Source organism: Jaculus jaculus, chromosome 2, assembly GCF_020740685.1.
Source record: "Jaculus jaculus isolate mJacJac1 chromosome 2, mJacJac1.mat.Y.cur, whole genome shotgun sequence".
Lineage (NCBI taxonomy): Eukaryota > Metazoa > Chordata > Mammalia > Rodentia > Dipodidae > Jaculus > Jaculus jaculus.
The window spans coordinates 74,364,699-74,383,675 of NC_059103.1; the positions used below are offsets into that span (position 1 = coordinate 74,364,699).

General features: G+C 40.2%; 1 protein-coding gene across 7 annotated transcripts in view; it reads left to right on the forward strand.

Annotated features, from left to right (window-relative positions):
* The window catches only part of Spidr (scaffold protein involved in DNA repair), a 453,987-nt gene that overhangs the window by 394,991 nt on the left and 40,019 nt on the right, over nt 1–18,977 (forward strand). The gene's annotated exons all lie outside the window — the stretch shown is intronic.

Sequence of the window (18,977 nt, forward strand, 5' to 3'; positions counted from 1 at the left end):
ATGGGAAAAAATCCTCAACAGCTATATATCTGATGGAGGATTAATATCTAGGATATACAAAGAACTCAAAAAGTAAAATTATAAGGAATCAAACAAGCCAATCAAAAAATGGGCTATGGAGCTAAATAGAGAGTTTTTAAAGGAAGAAATACAGATGGCATACGAGCATCTAAAAAAATGTTCTACGTCCCTAGTCATCAGGGAAATGCAGATTAAAACTACATTGAGATTCCATCTCACTCCTGTCAGATTGGCTACCATTATGAAAACAAATGATCATAAATGTTGGTGGGGATGTGGAAAAAGAGGAACCCTTCTACACTGTTGGTGGGAATGCAATCTGGTCCAGCCATTGTGGAAATCAGTGAGGAGGTTCCTAAGACAGCTAAAAATTGATCTACCATATGACCCAGCTATAGCACTCCTAGGCATATATCCTAAGGATTCATCCCATTTCCTTAGAAGTACATGCTCAACCATGTTTACTGCCGCTCAATTCATAATAGCTGGGAAATGGAACCAGCCTAGATGTCCCTCAACTGATGAGTGGATAATGAAGATGTGGCACATTTATACAATGGAGATCTACTCCGTGGTAAAGAAAAATGAAGTTATGAAATTTGCAGAAAAATGGATGGATCTGGAAAGGATTATACTAAGTGAGGTAACCCAGGCCCAGAAAGCCAAGTGCCACATGTTCTCTCTCATATGTGGATCCTAGCTACAGGTGATTGGGCTTCTGTGTGAGAAGGAAAAACTCAGTAGCAGACGCCAGTAAGCTAAAAACGAGATACAAAGGGAAGAGAAGGGAAGGGAGGAGGGTACTTAATAGTTTGGTAGTGTATATATGTAAGTAGAAGAATAGATTAATGGGGGTGAAATGGCCCAAAGTGAGGTCAGGGGAGCAGATTGAGTAAAGTAAAGGTGGAGGGAGGGCTGATCAAAATCTGAGAGGATATAAATAAATCAAATGGAATCCTCCAGTTTTGGACAATGGAACACTCAGGAGCCATAGATCATTGCTAGAAATTTTTCAGTGCCAGGAATGGGATACCTTCCAGTGAGTTGTTGGCCAGGGAGGTCCCTGATGCCCCCACAACATTACAGGCCATTGCCGAGTCCCTTGGTTTCCCACCAGGAATAGATGGTGAGACTCTATTGCTGAAGACTCCACGTACTTGTGCTGCAAGGCCACTGAGAAATCCTGCTGGAACTGAATTGATAACCTTCTCCATGTAGAGTAGCTGACAGAAAGCTGGAAGAAGCCATTCTACATGCAGTTCAATGGGAGAAAGATACACCACTAATGAAGATACTCAACATTGGACACTGCAAGCCTTATAATTGGCCAGCCAGGCCAGATGAGCCAACGGGTGCAATAGTGGCACGTCTGTCATTGTGGAAACCAACTGCCCTCCAATTGGACTGGAGGCGCACTCCAAGGGAGGGAATACATCCCTGATACTGAAAACTTAAAACAGGGGTAGTCATGAGCCCTCAGATTGTAACATCTTCTGATGTCTGGATTAGGGTATGTACTATGCTTATGAAACTGCCCAGTAAGCACTTCTCTTAATATGCATACCCTTATATTAATGCTACTCTTACTTTGGATAGAGAATCTTCTCTTTTCAGGTGGCAGTGACCTTGGGACAACTCAGAAGGTATCATGGTGCTGGAAAGAAGTAACTAGAATACTAAGTAACATCACAATCACACCTTCCAAGGCTCAGGGTCTAATGCAGAAGAGGTGGCGGAAGGAATGTAAGAGCCAAGGAAGGGTTCGACTCCTTACAACGTGCTCCCTCCAGACAAAAAATTGGCCTTGATATTCATGACCTCATAATGCATGACACTACCTACATAAGACCATCATAAGAGCAGGGGAGGATCATAGCATCCAAATAGAGGAGAGACTTATTGAGATGGGGAGTGATGTGATGGAGAAGGGAATTTCAAAGGGGAAAAGGGTGGAGGGGGATATTACCATGGGATGTTTTTTATAATCGTGGAAAATGTTTAATAAAATTGAGGGGAAAAAAAAGCCTTTTCTACATCAATTGAAATAATCATGTGTCCTTTGGTCTACTTATGTGATGTATTACATTTAATTGCTTTGCAGATGTTGAACCATCCATGTCTCTTTAGAATATAGGGTAGCCAACCTTATTAAGAATGATCTTTTATGTAGTTTTTCATTCTGTTTGCAGTTATTTTGTTAAGCACTTTTTCATCTATATTCATCAGGAGGATTGTTCTATAATTTTCTTTTTGTGGTTTCTTTTCCAATGCTGGCTCCCTAATAAATAGTTCAGTAGTATTCTTTCCTGTCCTAGTTTGTTAAGTAGTTTGGGAAGCATTATTTATTCTTTAAATATCTGGCAAATTTCATCAGTATCTGGGCATGGTGGCACATGCCTTTAATCCCAGCACTCTGGAGGCAGAGGTAGGTGGATCACCATGAGTTCGACTACATAGTTAATTCCAGGTCAGCCTGGACTAGAGTGAGACCCTATCTTGAAAACCAAGAAAACAAAAAACGAACGAAAAAATTTCATCAGTAAATCCATCTGGCCTTGGAATTTTTTTAGCAGGAGATCTCTTATTATTACTTCTATTGCACTGTTTGCTGTACATCTGTTTAAATTACTTATCTTAGTTTAATTTGAGGAGGTTATATGCATCGATTTATTCATTATTTTTTCTGAATATTTTTTATTTAAGAGAGGGGAGGAGGAGAGAGATAGAGAGATAATGAGTTTGTTATAGCCTCCAGCTGCTACAAATGAAGTCCATATGCTTACACCACCTTGGGCATACGTGGGTCCTGGGGAATTGAACCTGGCAAGCACCTTAACTGCTAAGCCATCTCTCTAGCCCAATTTATTCTTTTTTTTTTTTAACCAGATTTTTCAAGTTACTGGGGTGTATGTGTTTAATGTTTGCCCTGATGATTTTTCTGAATTTCAGTAGTATCTTTAATACCCACCATTTCATCTCTACTTTTGTTAATTTGGGTTTTCTCTTTCCTTTGGTTAGTTTAGCTAGGGGTCTGTTGGTTTTGTTTATCCTTTCAAAGAACTAAGTCTTTGTTTTGTTGATTCTTTATATCATTTTATTTGTTTCCATTTCATTAATTTCTCTTCTGATTTTTTTATTTATTTATTTGAGAGCGACAGAGAGAGAAAGAGGCAGAAAGATAGAGAATGGGCACACCAGGGCCTCTATCCACTGCAAAGGAACTCCAGATGCGTGTGCCCCTTGTGCATCTGGCTAACATGGGTCCTGGGGAATGGAGCCTCGAACTGGGGTCCTTAGGCTTGACAGGCAAGCACTTAACTGCCAAGCCATCTCTCCAGCCCTCTTCTCTGATTTTAATTATTCCTTTCCACCTGCTTCAGGCTTGACTTGTTATTGTTTGTATGAATAATTTATTTTAGAGACTTATAAATTATTCATAATAAGTTATTCATTTGAGATTTCCCCAGTTTCTTTTGTTATTTTGGATTGTGTGTGTGTGTGTGTGTGTGTGTGTGTGTGTGTGTGTGTGTGTGTAGTTGCACATGCCATGGCACATGTGTGGAAGACAGAAGACAACCTTAAGGTGTCAGTCCCCTCCTTCCATCCTCTTTGAGCTCTGTTGTCATTGTTTTTGCCACTACAATTACCAGTCTGGCTGTCCTGTGGGCTTCTGGATTTTCCTGGCTCTTCCTCCCATTACCCTACATGCATTAGGATCACAGATGCATGTGCCACTTTGTGTATGTCTTTACATGAGTGCTATGGAGGATCTAACTCAGGTTATCAGGCTTGAAAACAAGCTGCTTTAACTCTGAGCCATCTTTCCAATCACTAGATTTCTTAATAATGACACTTAGAGCTATAGACCTCTCTTAGTACTGCTTTCATTGTATCACATAAGTTTTTGTATATTGTGTTTTCATATTCATTAATTTATAGGAATTACTTGATTTATCCAATGATACATTCAAAATTTAATAGCATACTGTTTAATCTTCATGGTTTTATGTATGTCCTATAGTTTTTCTTATTGTTGATATGTAGCATCATTCCATTGTTATCAGATACAGTAAGGAACTATTTCTATTTTCATGTATTTATTAAGATTTGCTTTGTGTCCTAATGTATGTCCTATTTTAAAATGAAAATGTTCCATGGACTGCTAAGAAGGATATATATTCTACAGTGTTTTGATGGAATGATCTGTTGATGTCTGATAAGTCCATTGGATCAATGATATCATTCAACTCAGATGTTTCTGTTTATATTTCACATGGATCACTTGTCAGTCGATGAGAATGAGGTATTGAAGTTACCCACTATTATTGTTCCAGGATTAATCTGTTACTTTAACTCAAATATTATTATTTTGTGAAGTTGAGTATATCCATGTTTAGTACTTGACTATACCCCTTTATCATATGACCTGATCTTCTTTACCTCTTTTCATAGCTTTGGTCATAGCCTGCACAAGACCTGTGTAATATTGCTCCCATAATGTGTTGTCATGTATGATGGAGGAAGGAAAAAATGACACCAAAATAAAAGAGGGACTAGTTGGAAAGTACAGGAGGTTCAGTGCAAGAGGAATGGAGGAAGGGTGTCAAAAAGGGGAGCAATAGGGGCTGGAGAGATGGCTTAACCATTAAGTGCTGGCCTGTGAAGCCTGAGGACCCCAGTTCGAGGCTTGATTCCCATGTTAACCAGATGCACAAGGGGGCGGGCGCATGTGTCTAGAATTCATTTGAAGTGGCTGGAGGTCCTGGCGCACCCATTCTCTCTCTCTATCTGCCTCTTTGTCTGTCACTCTCAAATAGATAAATAAAAATAAACAAAAAAAGGAGGCAGCTATAATCAGGGTATATTGTATATGCATATTTAGATTACCAGTAATTTTTTAAATTGACTTCTTTTTAATTATTAGAATAGAAGGAATTTGCCCACTCAGGACCTCTCCCAGCATGGGAGTTTTTTCTGCTTTTGTTTCCTAAAATAAATCTTCCATAATTTAAAAAACACCTCCCTGTTTCCTATTTCCACTAGCTTGGAAGATGTTTTACTAAGTTTTCCTAAGTAGCATCTGTCTTTTATAGTGATGTAAGTTTCTTAAAAGCAACAAATATGTGGATCTTTTTAATCCAGTCTTTTAAGCTTGTATGTGTCTTTCAAATGGGACATGGAGACCATTAATACAATGTTCAGAGTTATCATTGAAAATATGTATTATCTCCTGTTGTTTTAATTTTCTGGTGTTTAGGATTTTCCTATTCCTCTTTTCCTTAATTGTTGTTCAAGGGTGGCTTTATTTTTCCATGTCCTCATGGATGTGTTTGTCTTTCTCTTCAGTCTGGAAAATTCCTTCAAGTATCTCCTGAAGGAATACCTTAGTGGTCATGAATTCCTTGAACCTGTTTTGATCATGGAAAGTTTTCCTTTCTCCTTCAGTGATGTTGGATATCTTAGCTAGGTATAGTAGCCTGGGTTGTCATTTGTTTTTCATCACATGAAATATAATATTTCAAGATTTAAATTTTCTGTTGAGAAATATGCCTTTCTCCTGCACTTTTTTGTTTTGTTTTGTTTTGTTTTGTTTTGTTTTGTTTTGTTTTGTTTTTCAAGGTTGGGTCTCACTCTAGCTCAGGCTGACCTGGAATTCATGATGTAGTCTCAGGATGGCCTTGAACTAAGCAATCTTCCTACCTCTGCCTCCTGAGTGCTGGGATTAAAGGCATGCGTCACCACGCCTGGCTTTCTCCTGCACTTTATTTATGAATTGGTGTTTCTCCCTTACTCTTTCCAATATACTTTCTTTGATATGTATATATACTGTTTTAATTATGATACAATGAGAGGATCTTCTTTTTTTGATCTTGTCCATTTAGTGTTCTATATCTGGATTGGCATCTCTTTCTGTAGGGAAATTTTCTGCTAAGATTTTATTGAAAATATTTTTATACCTTTAGAATGTGACTCTTCATCTTTTGTATTATAATTCTTTTATTTATTTATTGGTTTTCTTTCAAGATAGGGTCTCACTCTAGCCCAGGTTGACCTGGAACTTACTCTGTAGACCCGGGCTGGCCTTGAACTCAGTAATCCTCCTACCTCTACCTCCCAAGTCCTGGAATTAAAGTCATACACACAGCTTAATATTATTCTTATATTTGGTCTTTTCATAGTGTCCCAATTATCTTGAAAACCCCATTCATATATACCTTCTTATTGATTAACCTTTGTCTTTGTTATAATGCTACAGTTTTTCTGCCTTGTCTCCCAGCTGAGATATTCTGTCTTCTGCTTCATTCATTCTGTTGTTAAAGCTTTCTACAGAGCTTTAAAGGAAAAAAAAAAAACTAATTTTGTTGATTTATTTACAAGCAGAAAGAGAGAGAGAATTCCAGGGCTTAGTGCCATTGCAAACAAACTCTGTACACATGCACTAAGACTTTGTGCATCTGGTTTTACATAGGTGCTGGGGAATTGAATTCAGGCCATCAGGCTTTGTAAGCAAGTGCCTTTGACTGCTGATGAAGGTCAGTCAGAAAGCCCATTTCGACCATTTTGATGTGGCAGAAAGACTGCTCACATTGATAATGTTAATGTTATCAGATGTTATCTATGACCACCTAAAAATAGGATTAAGATATACATGTAAAGCCAGATTTGGTGTCTCACACCTTTAGTCCTCACAAACTAAGGTATGAAGATCACTGTGGTTTCAAGGCCAACCTGGCTACAGAGTAAGATTCAAGGGCACCCTTGGATAGTGAGACTCTGCCTCAACAAATTAGAAGAAGAAAGAGAGACAAAGAAGCATATAAAGTGGGGAGAAGATTTGCTAAAAGATAATTCACTCATTTGCTTAGTGAACATTATTTGATCCCTTTTAGTGCTATGCTTTGGCTGGGAACTGTAATGCTGAGCTACATGCTATACCAGACTTAGAGCAGATATCCAGATCATAATTGCCTTAAGTCATAATGTTAGGAATTTTACATTGACCCACAAGAATTAGCATTACTATGAGGCATTTGTCTGTTTGCTGTTTGTTTGTCTTTTGTTTTTTGAGGTAGGGTCTCACTCTGGGCCAAGCTGATGTAGAACTCCCTATGTAGTCTCAGGGTGGCCTTGAACTCACAGAGATCCTCCTACCTCTGCCTCCCCAGTGCTGGGATTAGAGGCGTGCACCCCCACCCCCACCTTGTTTGTCTCATGTAGCCCAAGCTGGTAACCTAAAATGACCTTAAACCACTGACCATCCTTCATCCATCTCCCAAGTGCTAGGTCATAGGCTTGTGCCACCATACCTGGCTATATTAGTAGTTGTAAATTCTATTTATTTATTTTTCTTTTTGAGGCAGGGTCTCTCTGTAGCTCTGTCTAGCCTCAAACTTACAGAAACCCTCCTACTTTAGCCTCCTGAGTATTGTGATGAAAGGCATGCTCTATGATGCCTAGCCCAGCTAGCTGTTTATTCCTCATATTTTTAAAAATATGTTTTTCAAGGTTGGAGAGATTGCTCAGTCTATAAAGTCTTTACCTCACAAGCCTGAGTTCAGCCTCCATTACCTATATAAAAATGCTAGGCATGGTGACAGGCAGAGGGGACTTGCTGGCTCACTAATTTGTGAATACAAGGACAGTGAGAGACACTTTCTCAAAAGAAAAGAAGAGAATAAAGCTGGGTGTGGTGGCACGTGCCTTCAATCCCCAGCACTCAGGAAACAGAGGTAGGAATGAATTAGAGGCCACCTTGAGGCTTCATAGTTAGCCTAGACTAGAGTAAAACCCTACCTCAAAAAAAAAAAAAAGTGAAAAGAAAGAAAGAGGGAGGGGGGGAAGAAAGAAAAGTGGCATTCCTAAGGATGACATCTAAGGTTGTCTTCTAGCCTCCATATACACACATGCTCATAATACATATATACATGCATTAAGATGTATTTTTTCATGGGTTAGAGAGATTGCTCAACACTTTCTTGGAAGCCTACAAGCCCAAGTTTAATTTCCTAACATTCATATAAAGCCATATACAAAGTGGTGCATGGGTCTGTGATCCCAACACACCTATGTCAATGAGAAGCAGAATTCTCTATTCTCCCCTACCTCTTGTCTCTTTGAAACCACCATTCTATTTTCCTTTTTTATTCCTTTCTATTTTTGCATGTGTATATATGTATGGTGTGCATACATGCATGTTCATGCATGTTTGGGTGCATTTATGTGTGTGCATGTGTGTGTGCAGATGCAAATGTATGGTATGTGGTTGGGGGGGGGTGCCAGAGGTTGATATCAGGGACCTTCCTCAATTAGTCTGTATTTATTGATACAGAATCTCTCACTAAACAAGCCTTGCCCTGGGGCTCTACCTGTATCTACCTCTCAAGTGCTGGGATTACAGGTGCTGTACACTACACTGGCATTTCTGAAGGGACTGTGGATCTGAACTCAGATCCTCATGCTTGCATGGCACTGTGCCTGGCTACCTTTTTTTAATAGGTTTGTATTTTTTTAAAGAACTTTCTATAAAGTAAGGCTTATTTTGATTAACATAGTTTTTCTTCATTTTCATCAGCTATTAAATAGCCATAAATTTTCAATGGTTTAATTAGAAATAGGGCAAGAAATTTGTATACCCAGTCCAAAAGAATATGAGAAAGCACCAGTGATGAAATTCAAAATTAAATCAAACTGGCCACTATACCTAAATTATTATCCCTGCATGAACACAAAAATAGACTGCAAGGAAAGATGTCATCTTCAAAAGAAGATGGAGGCCTGGAGAGATGGCTTAGAGGTTAAGGCACTTGCCTGAGAAGCCTAAGGACCCAGGTTAAATTCCCCAGAACCTGCATCAGCCTGATGCACAAGGTGACACATGCGCACAAGGTGGCACTTGTGTCTGGAGGTCGAGTGCAGTGGCTGGAGACCCTGGTACAACAATTTTTTTCTTTCTTTTTGTCTTGCTCTCTTTCTGTCATAAATTAAATAAAAAAGATACAAAGTAGCCATAAATGAGATTTTCCTAAATCCAAAGTAAAATGGCTAAATGTCCAGGCATGGGGATGCACACCTTTAATCCCAGTACTCAGGAGGCAGAGGTAGGAGGATCACTGATTTGAGGCCAGCCTGGGATAACAGAGTAAGTTCCAGGTCAGCCTGGATGGCAATGAAACCCTATCTTTAAAAAAAAGGGGGGGGGGCTAAATGAACAAGGCCAAGATAGATAAGCATGGAACATATGGAACATGTAGTGATGAGTAAAAGAAGCCAGACTGGAAGGTTGCTGCTGCAATGTCCAGAATAGGCAAATCCATACTGATATCTTCAGTAGATCAATGGTCACTACTAGTTGAGGAAAAGGGAATGAATCTGCTTGGGGAGCCATGACAACACTCTAGAGGCAAATAGGTTTGCCGTATGTACAACATTGTGAATATACTAAACACTATTCATTTGTGTACTCTAAAGTTGTTATATTACAAACTTTACTTGAACTTATAAAAAGGAAAAGTGTCTTAAAAGTACTTATAAAGCATTATAAAAATGACTGCAAAGTCTGTTTGGAAAAGAGTTTTTCCAAAGTGGAACTACTGATTAATTCCACATGAACTAAAAAGTACAGTAAATGCCAGGTATAATTGCTCATACTTCAGCACTCAGAAGGCTCAGTAAGAGAATTGCTATGAGTTTGAGGCCAACCTGGGTAGAGTGAGACTCATTAAAAATGCACACATAAAATAAATGCAATATAAACAGTAGGTTCTCCAGTGGGAGATGCCAGTGTGTGGGGGGGTCCCGGGGTCTGACCCCATTGCTTCCTGCATGATAAGCAGATGCTCTACCACTAAGCTATACATACCTAGTCCAAAAGTGCCAGCCACTCACTTAACCATTGAGGCTATTTAGGTAGAGGAAGGGCAAATATTTGCTTGCTAAATAAGCACCCATCTAGATCAGTTATCATACTTATCTTTGAATGAAAGCTTCTAAAGAAATTGATCAATATAATCTGCTTTCATGACCAATGAGAGTGAAAATCAAGACACTGATGAAAGCATGCAAAGAAAAAACAACAGACTACATGAGAACACCTACCAGCTTGATTCTGTTTGACATAGGTAGAGGGCTGGGGGTTTAGTTCAGTGATCGAATATGTGCTTAGCATGCACAGGACCTTGGTTGGATTCTAGAACCAGAAAAAGATTTTAGGAAAATAAAAATACCCCCTTGTGAAGTGTGTAAGCATTAACTACTACCCCAAATACCTTCCCTATAGCTACTGAAGTAAAGCACATTTAAAATTATTAGGCTGTATTTACCACCATTCAACAATAATAAATTCACATATTTCAACTATATACAAATAATAAGTAATACAAGTACAAAAATATGCTTTGACTACAGGCTTGTATATGTAGCCCTCCCTTCCTTATGCATTCTCCAAATGTACCTACCTGAGACATGGATGAAGTAGCTCTAGTCTTCAAGGCATGCCTGCTCTGGAGGGCAGCATGGTAATAAGACTTCTGCTGCAATGGGGACGTCCCCTTGTCTGCCTTGGTCACTGGAGGAGACCGCCCCAAGGAGGAGGTTGGGCAAAGCTCAGGTTCCTCTTAATTTCCAGGCAGAGGCTGGTAGAGTTCTTGAAGGTAGAAAGCAGACTCTCCTGCCCATTGGCTTATTCCCCCCCCCCAATGTCTTTTTACCCAAAGGAGACTGAAAGATCCACACATTGTTCTAGTTTGTATTTTCCATAGCAATTGTCATCATGTCAAAAACCTGACTAAGAGACTGGAGATGCAGCTCAGTTGGTTGAGTCCTTGCCTAGCATTCATGAAGCCCAATTTGATCCCCAGCACCTCATAAACAGGATTTGAGAGATGGATCAGCAAGAGGATCAGTACTTTAAGGACATCCATCTTTGGCTACATAATGAGTAGGAGGCCAAACTGGACTATGTGAGACCCTATCTCAACAATAACGAAAAAAAAACCTTACTAGTAAATGGCAAAATCAAAATCAACTGAAAAGAAAAATTCTTGCCCCCCCCCAAAAAAAAACAATATCCAGGCATGGTGGCACACGCCTTTAGTCCCAGCACTTGGGAGGCAGAGGTAGGAGGATTGTCATGAGTTTGAGGACACCCTGAGACTATATAGTGAATTCCAGGTCAGCCTGGGCTCGAGTGAGACCCTACCTTGAAAAACAAAACAAAAAAAAAAAAAAATCAGTAGTAATCTCAAAAGTAGCTTTGGTCATCTACTTTAGTATTCTCATGTAAACAAAGGAAAAAGCTGAACCCAGTTAGCTCTGAATAACTTGAATGTGTGGGCTAAGCTTATACAAGGAGACTTGCTGGCTAAAATACAAGCAGAGGGCTGGAGAGAGAGTTTATTGGTTAAAGCGCTTGCCTGCAAAGTCTAAGGACCCAGATTTGATTCCCCAGTACCCACATAAGCCAGATACACAAGGTGACACATGTATCTGGAGTTCATTTGCAATGGCCAGAGGCCCTTGGTGCACTCATATTCATTCTCTCTCTCCCTCCCTCCCTCCCTCTCTCTCTCTCTCTCTCTCTGTCTTTCTCTGTCTCTCTCCCTCTCCTCCCTCCCTCTCTCTTTCTCTCTGTCAAATAAAAAATGTTTTGTTATGTTTTGTTTTTTGACCAGCATGGTGGCACACACCTTTAATCTCAGCACTTGGGAGGTGGAGATAGGAGGATCGCCATGAATTCAAGGCCACCCTGAGACTACATAGTGAATTCCAGGTCAGCCTGAGCTACAGTGAGAACCTACTTCAAATATTTATCCATCCATCCATCCATATATATGTGTGTGTGTGTGTGTGTGTGTGTGTGTGTGTGTGTGTGTGTGTGTGTGTGTATGTATGTATAAATATTGTATATACATATATATATGTGTATGTATGTACATACACATATACATATACATATATACATACATATATACATATAACAAGTAGAAGGCTGGAGGGATGGCTTAGTGATTAAGGCATTTTCCTACAAAGCCAAAGGACCCAGGTTCGATTCCCCAGGACCCATGTTAGCCAGATGCACAAGGGGGTGCAGCGTCTGGAGTTTGTTTGCAGTGGTTGGAAGCCCTTGTGCACCCATTCCCTCTCTCTCTCTCTTCCCCTCTTTCTCTGTCAAATAAATAAATAAAAATAACATATCAAAAAAAAAGTAGAAGAGAAGGAGGAAGGGAGGGAGAGAAGGAAAACAAACTTCCATGTGGTGTAACGTTTTTCATGATCCCCTGAACAGGACATAGGGAAGCATCATAAACCTCTTTGAAGGACAAATAGAACTTATCACTGTCTAGGTGGGGTCATGGTTAGCCAGACCACTTCCAGCATGATGGGGGATCTTCCCCCATACCCAGAAACCTGTTTACAGGTTAAATGGCAGTCACTCTAGTACCACAAACAGTAAAGCCCAAAAGAACTCAGATTTATAATACTAAGGCCTACCATGTACCATATGTATTATGTGTGACCCTCAAAATAAACTGTCAGAGCAAGAATTGTCTTTGTAAAAGGGGGGTGGTCCTGGGCTGGAGAGGTGGTTCAGCATTTGAAAGTGCTTGTTTGCAAAGCCTTCCAGCTCAGGTTCAATTTTCCAGTACCCAAATAAAGCAGATGCACAAAGTGGTACATGCCTGCCCTCCCACCAATAAATTTAAGGAAAAAAAAAAAAAAAGAGGACAGGCATGGTGGCACACGCCTCTAGTTTCAGCACTTGGGAGGCTGAGGTAGGAAAATAACTTGTGAGATTGAGGCCAGCCTGAGACTACAGAGTGAATTCTAGGTCCGCCTGAGCTAGTGTGAGAGCCTACCTCAAAAAATAAAAGAGGATTCTGCTACAGAGCCCATGCCAGCTTTTAACTTGTGGTCTACCTACCTCATGATGCTATGTGCTGAGATAATGGGTATGTACCACCACGCCCTAGCTTCCATGAAAATTATTTTAATAGAACTTACAGATTCAGTCTTTTGTTTCTGTCTTTAGTGTATCTGCCTGTCTTTCTTTTGGTCTGTGGTGGTGTGTTTTACAGTGCTGCGAGTCAGACCATAATCTTAAAATATTAGGTAAGTACTCTCCCACTGAGCTACATCCTTAGCTATAGGTTTGCTCTGAAAGAATATGTGAAGGAAAAAAAAAAGATGTGAAGGGGAGAAGACTGATATTCATGTGTGAATTTATAATAATAAATAAATTATGGACTCTGCAGCTAAAAGAGCTTGTTTGCAATGCTTGATGGCCCAAGTTGGCTTCCCCAGTACCCACATAAAGCCAGACACACAGTGGTGCATGCATTTGGAGTTCATTTACAGTGGCAGAAGGCCCTGGAGCACCCATCCTCACACACACTATCTTTCACTCTCCTTGCTTCTTTTCAATTGTCTCTCAAATAAAAATATTTTTTTAAAATTATGAGAATTTTTTTTCAGGTTCAGAACATATTCACAATGATGTATCAGGTTTTGTATGGAAGTATGGGTATTCCTATCTCCACTAAATCAATCATGTGGCACTTCATGTACCAAATACCTCTTGGGACACAAGAAAGACAAAGATCTGTATGTAGTTTCAGAAAACAGCATGGTGCAGGAGTTCCCTATTTCTCATGAAATTGAATATAATTGTGTATATATGAGATTTTTCTGATTAAATAAACAGAAATATGTAAAGAATAAAAATTTGCTGAGCTGAGATGGCTCAGTGGTTAAAGGTGCTTGTTTGCAAAGCCTGCTGGCCTGTCTTTAATTTTTCTCAGTACCCAGATGCACAAAGTAGCTCATGTGACTGGGGTTTGTTTGCAGTAGCAAGAGGTCTTAGAATGCCTGCCCCTCTCTCTCTCTCTCTCTCTCTCTCTCTCTCTCTCTCTCTCTCTCTCTCAAATATATGAAAATTTAAAAAAAGATTTTGGGCTAGGTTTAGTGGTATATGCCTTTAATCCCATCATGTGGGAGGCAGAGGTAGGAAGATAGCTGTGAGTTCGAGTCCACTCTGAGATTACAGAGTGAATTCCAGGTCAGTTTGGGCTAGAGTGAAATCCTACCTCAAAAAAAAATTGGGGAGCTGAAGAGGTGGCTCAGTGATTCAGGCAGTTATCTAAAAAGCCTAAGGACCTGGGTTTGATTCCCTAGTACCCAGATAAAGCCAGATGTACAAAGTGGCACTTGTGTCTGGAGTTCCTTTGCAGTGGCTGAAGACCCTGATACACCCATTCTCTCTCTCCCTCCCTCTCAATCTGCCTCTTTCTCTCTCTCAAATAAGTAAATAAAATATTTTTAAATATTTTGCTTTTCATAAAGTTACATTGCTTGATAATTTTGTATGACAAATCATTTTTCATTTTTAAATTTTGTTTTGAGATAGAATCTTGTTATCCTAGACTGGCCTCAAACTGATGATCCTCCAGCTCCACCTTCTCTAGTTCTGGGATTACAGATGTGTGCACTACTCTGGCTCCTTTTATGTGCATGTGTGTGCATTCATGTGTAAGAATCAGGCAGCCAGAGGTGGTGGTAGACACCTTTAATCCCCCAGCTAAGAGGATTGATGTGAGTTTGAGGCCAGCCTGTGACTACAAAGTGAGTTCCAGTTCAGCCTGGGCTAGAGTAAGACCCTATCTCAAAAGTAAATAAATAAATAGAATAAGAGAATCAGGCATAATAACTCTTGTTTCTAATTCTAACATCTAGAAAACTGAGGCAGGAAGATAGAGAGCTCAAGGCCATCCTATAGCAAGGCCCTGTTCCACACAATAATAAATAAATAAATAAGTAATGATTCTGTACATATAAGCTCAAATTCAAAGTCAAATGAATGGTGCTAAAGCCTAGATTTCAGATGTATGAGGTTTGTTGATATTTTTGAGATATGATTTCATGTAGCCAAGGATGACCTCAAACTCATTATCTTCTTTCCACTGTCTTGACCTGTGTCACCATATATAGCTTCAGATATAACTCCTTCCCCATTTTCTTCAGTTCCTGGATTTCAGTAAACTATAATTTTAATGCTCACCTGTAAGGTATTCCAGGATATTCTGAAATCAGCAGCCTGACTAACGTCCCCCTAGAAGGTTACAACTTGCTCTTCCACAGGCAGGTGCTAAGGCAGGATCCAGCAGGTGGTGCATTCTCAGCAAAGGTACATGTTAGCTATCACTGTGGTCACCATCATCGTCCCACATTATTACTGAAATAATGTTCTTACTGTGCATATTTGAGCCTTTTGCAATTTCTTATATCACAGCAGTAGAAAAGTACTCTAAAAGCTGGCCACATCTTTATATAGATGTCCATGGAAATCCAAAGTGAAATGCTGTACTATTCTTCATATTCTAAATCATGTCCTTCATACCATCTTCAAACCTTGGGCCCTGATCAGAATTCTTAGGGACCCTGGTACAGAGCTAACCGGTCAGAACTGCAAACTTGCCCTTGTGGCTTCTTAGTGGATCTGGTGCCAGCCGACATACATGTGGGTCACCAGAGCATGAGTCACACTTGTGGAGGTGACCAAGCACCAGGAGTCACATGGAACTAGTGTCCCACCACTTGCCTGTCTTGATTTAGGAAAAGGAAGAACAGCCATTCCAAACAAAGTTGAGAATCATCTCATCTTGCCTGGCCTGTCTTCATGGGCTCATCTCCCCCTCACAGCACATATCAGCTTTCCAGGGAAGATAACATTACAGCTTTATTACTAAATCCCAGCCCTTCCTTTCCTGGCTGAGGCCCTAGCACCCCAATTCTCTGTGTGTGTGTATCTATGTATCTATATATCTATCTCAAAAATAAATTTTTTTGAGAATGAAAATACTTAGTAGCAGAGGCCAGTAAGCTAAAAAGGAGACATAAAGGGAAGAGAAAGGAAGGGAGGAGGGTACTTAATAGGTTGATATTGTATATATGTAAGTACAATGATTGAGATGGGGAGGTAATATGATGGAGAATGGAATTTCAAAGGGGGAAGTGGGGGGGGGGAGGGAATTACCATGGGATACTTTTTTATAATCATGGAAAATACTAATAAAAATTAAAATAAATAAATAAATAATTTTTTTAAGCCAGTCCAGCTTTATATGGGTAACTAGAAACTGGAACCCAGGCCAGCAGGCTTTGCAAATAAGCACTTTTAGCTGCTGAGCCATTTTCCCAGCTCCTTATTTCCATTTTGAATCAAGGTCTCATTCAGTAGCCCAGGCTGATATCAAAACTCAAGTTCCTGAGCTGGGCATGGTGGCACACACCTTTAATCTCAGCACTCAGGGAGGCAGAGGTAGGAGGATCTCTGAGAGTTCGAGGCCACCCTGAGACTACATAGTGAATTCTAGGTCAGCCTGGGCTAAAATGAGACCCTAGCTTGAAGAAAACAGACCAAAAAAAAAAAAAACAACTCAAGTTCCTCCTGCCTCAGACTCCTAAGTCCTGGGAGTAAAGCCATACACTGCCATGCTTGGTTGATAAATGACATTTTTTGAAAATTTGTCTAAGTTAAAATTCCATTTTTGCCAGGCGTGGTGGCTCATGCTTTAATCCCAGCACTTGGGAGGCAGAGGTAGGAGGATTGCTGTGAGTTCAAGGCTACCCTGAGACTACATAGTGAATTCCAGGTCAACCTGTGCTAGAGCACGACCCTACCTTGAAAAAACAACAACAACAAAAAATTCTTTGAAGGTTGGCATTTTTTATGTGTTTGTAGATTTCTTTAAAATTTATTAAATCAAACATTTAATAGAAAACAGTAAATTGTAGCAATATAATAGTCCTTTGGAAGACTCTACTATTAGTACCTTCATAAAAGAATGAAAATGAGAAAGAAAACTTAAATCTAAATAGAAAATAGCAAACCCCAAGAAAGTCTTCCCTCAGCCTCCCCGCCCCCACCGCCAACCTTCCTGGCCTGCCCAGAATACTGTGTTGTCCAGATGAGCTCTGAGAGTGTGAGTGCAGCACAAGACTAGACACAGAACGGTTAGCAACTGCATAACAAATGTGTAAGGAAATTTTACACCCCAAATACATACTTGGTTTTACAACAGTCTGCACCCTCTGAGGATGGATTAGGCCAGTGGCTATTTTCTTACTTGGGATCTTCTTTTGCTGATGTTGTTTAAGTCTCTGAGAGTAAATGTTCCTCTGTACACACCCAAAATAAAGTGATACATACAATCAGACTTAGATTACCCTATAAGATTTGCAAGGACTTACATGAGCAGATTCAGAGTAGAAAAATGGTCATTGAAATAGCAACAGGCAAGACATGAGCTGATGTCAGTTAATGGTCTAGCAGGTAAAGTGGGCAGTTCAGTACTCACCTCCTTCCAGTGGACTGGAGTTGATATAAATCTTGGCTGCCCTCACTTTGAATAGATGCTTTTCTGAATGACATTTAGCATCTGCCAGTCAGGATATATCACAGCAGGTATTATGTGACCAAACATAGTCAATTATTTGCTACACTTAAAATATAGATATGGCTGGGAGTGGTGGCTCATGCCACTAATGCCAGCACTGGAGAGGGTGAAGCAGGAGGATCAGCACAATTTTGAGATCAACCTAAATAATGAAGTCAAGGCAAACCTTGGCTATCTATTGAGACTCTGTGTCAAAAAAAAATAAAAAAGAAGCCAGGCATGGTGGCACACACCTTTAATCCCAGCACTTGGGAGGGAGAGGTAGAAGGATTGCTGTAAATTCAAGGTCATCCTGAGACTACATAGTAGATTCCAGGTCAGCCTGTAGAGTGAGACCCTCCCTCAAAAAACCAAAATAATAAAAAAGAAAAACTATATAAATTTAGTGTTATTTCAAATGTCCACAAAGCAGAAACCACATTTCCTACCCCATGTATTTATCTTTCTAATATTTCGCTTTGATGCTAACCTTGGTCACACTACTCTTTTCTGCATGTGTGTGTGCCACAGAGCACAGGTAGAGGTCAGAAAACAACCTTGAGGTGTTGGTCTTCTCCTCCCATCTTGTTTGAGACAGGGCATGTTGTTTGTTGCTGCAAGCCAAACTAGCTTGCCCTTGAGCTTCTCTTGAATTGGTGTCCCATTGCCATAGGTGCATTACATCCAGCTTTACATGGGTGCCAGGGATCCAAACTCCAGCCAGCAGATTGGTGGAGTGAAAGCCTTTAACTTGATGTGATATATCTTCCCAGCCCCACACTCCTCTACTCTTGTGGTCTCTTCTTCATCTAAGTAGAAGGGCTCTATTCTCCACTCCGAGGTGCTGTTGCCTCTTATCTTTTCTCAGAACAGCTGAGAGCAGTGGTAACTCTTCAGCTGTCTCTGTGGGAAGAATTGTGGACAGTGCATGGACGCAGGTGAGGAGCTCCACTCATGTATAGCCATCTCTCTCTAAGCACCTGCCTTAGCCCAAGGGAAACCTTGACTGTCATTAACTCTGGGGAGAGATATCTGTGCATTGACATTATTTCAAACTCTTGTGTTAATGAGACTTTTCCACACACACAAAAAGTTGGTGAGCTAGCCTTAAATTCCCTTGTGACTCCTGTGTGTGTGTGTTTTTTTTACTTAGATTTTGAAAGCTTCCAGTGTATCTTACAAACAAAATATAGGGGAAATGGACTTTTTTCATTGTAACAATGTATTGGGCCAAATATGGTTTGCTCACACCTATAATTCCAGCACTCCTAAGGCTGAGGTAGGGGAATCACCATGAGTTAGAAGGCAGCTTGGGCTAGAGTAAAGCTCTGCCTCAAGAAAAGAAAAGGAGCCTGGTGTGATGGCACACACCTTTAATCCCAGCTCTAGGGTGGCAGAGGTGGGCCACCCTGAGACTGCATAGTGAATTCCAGGTCAACCTGGGCTAGAGCGAGAACCAACCTCAAAAAACAAAGAAAAGGAAAGGATAGTGAGAGAGAGAGAAATAGAAAGGGAAAGAAAAAAAAA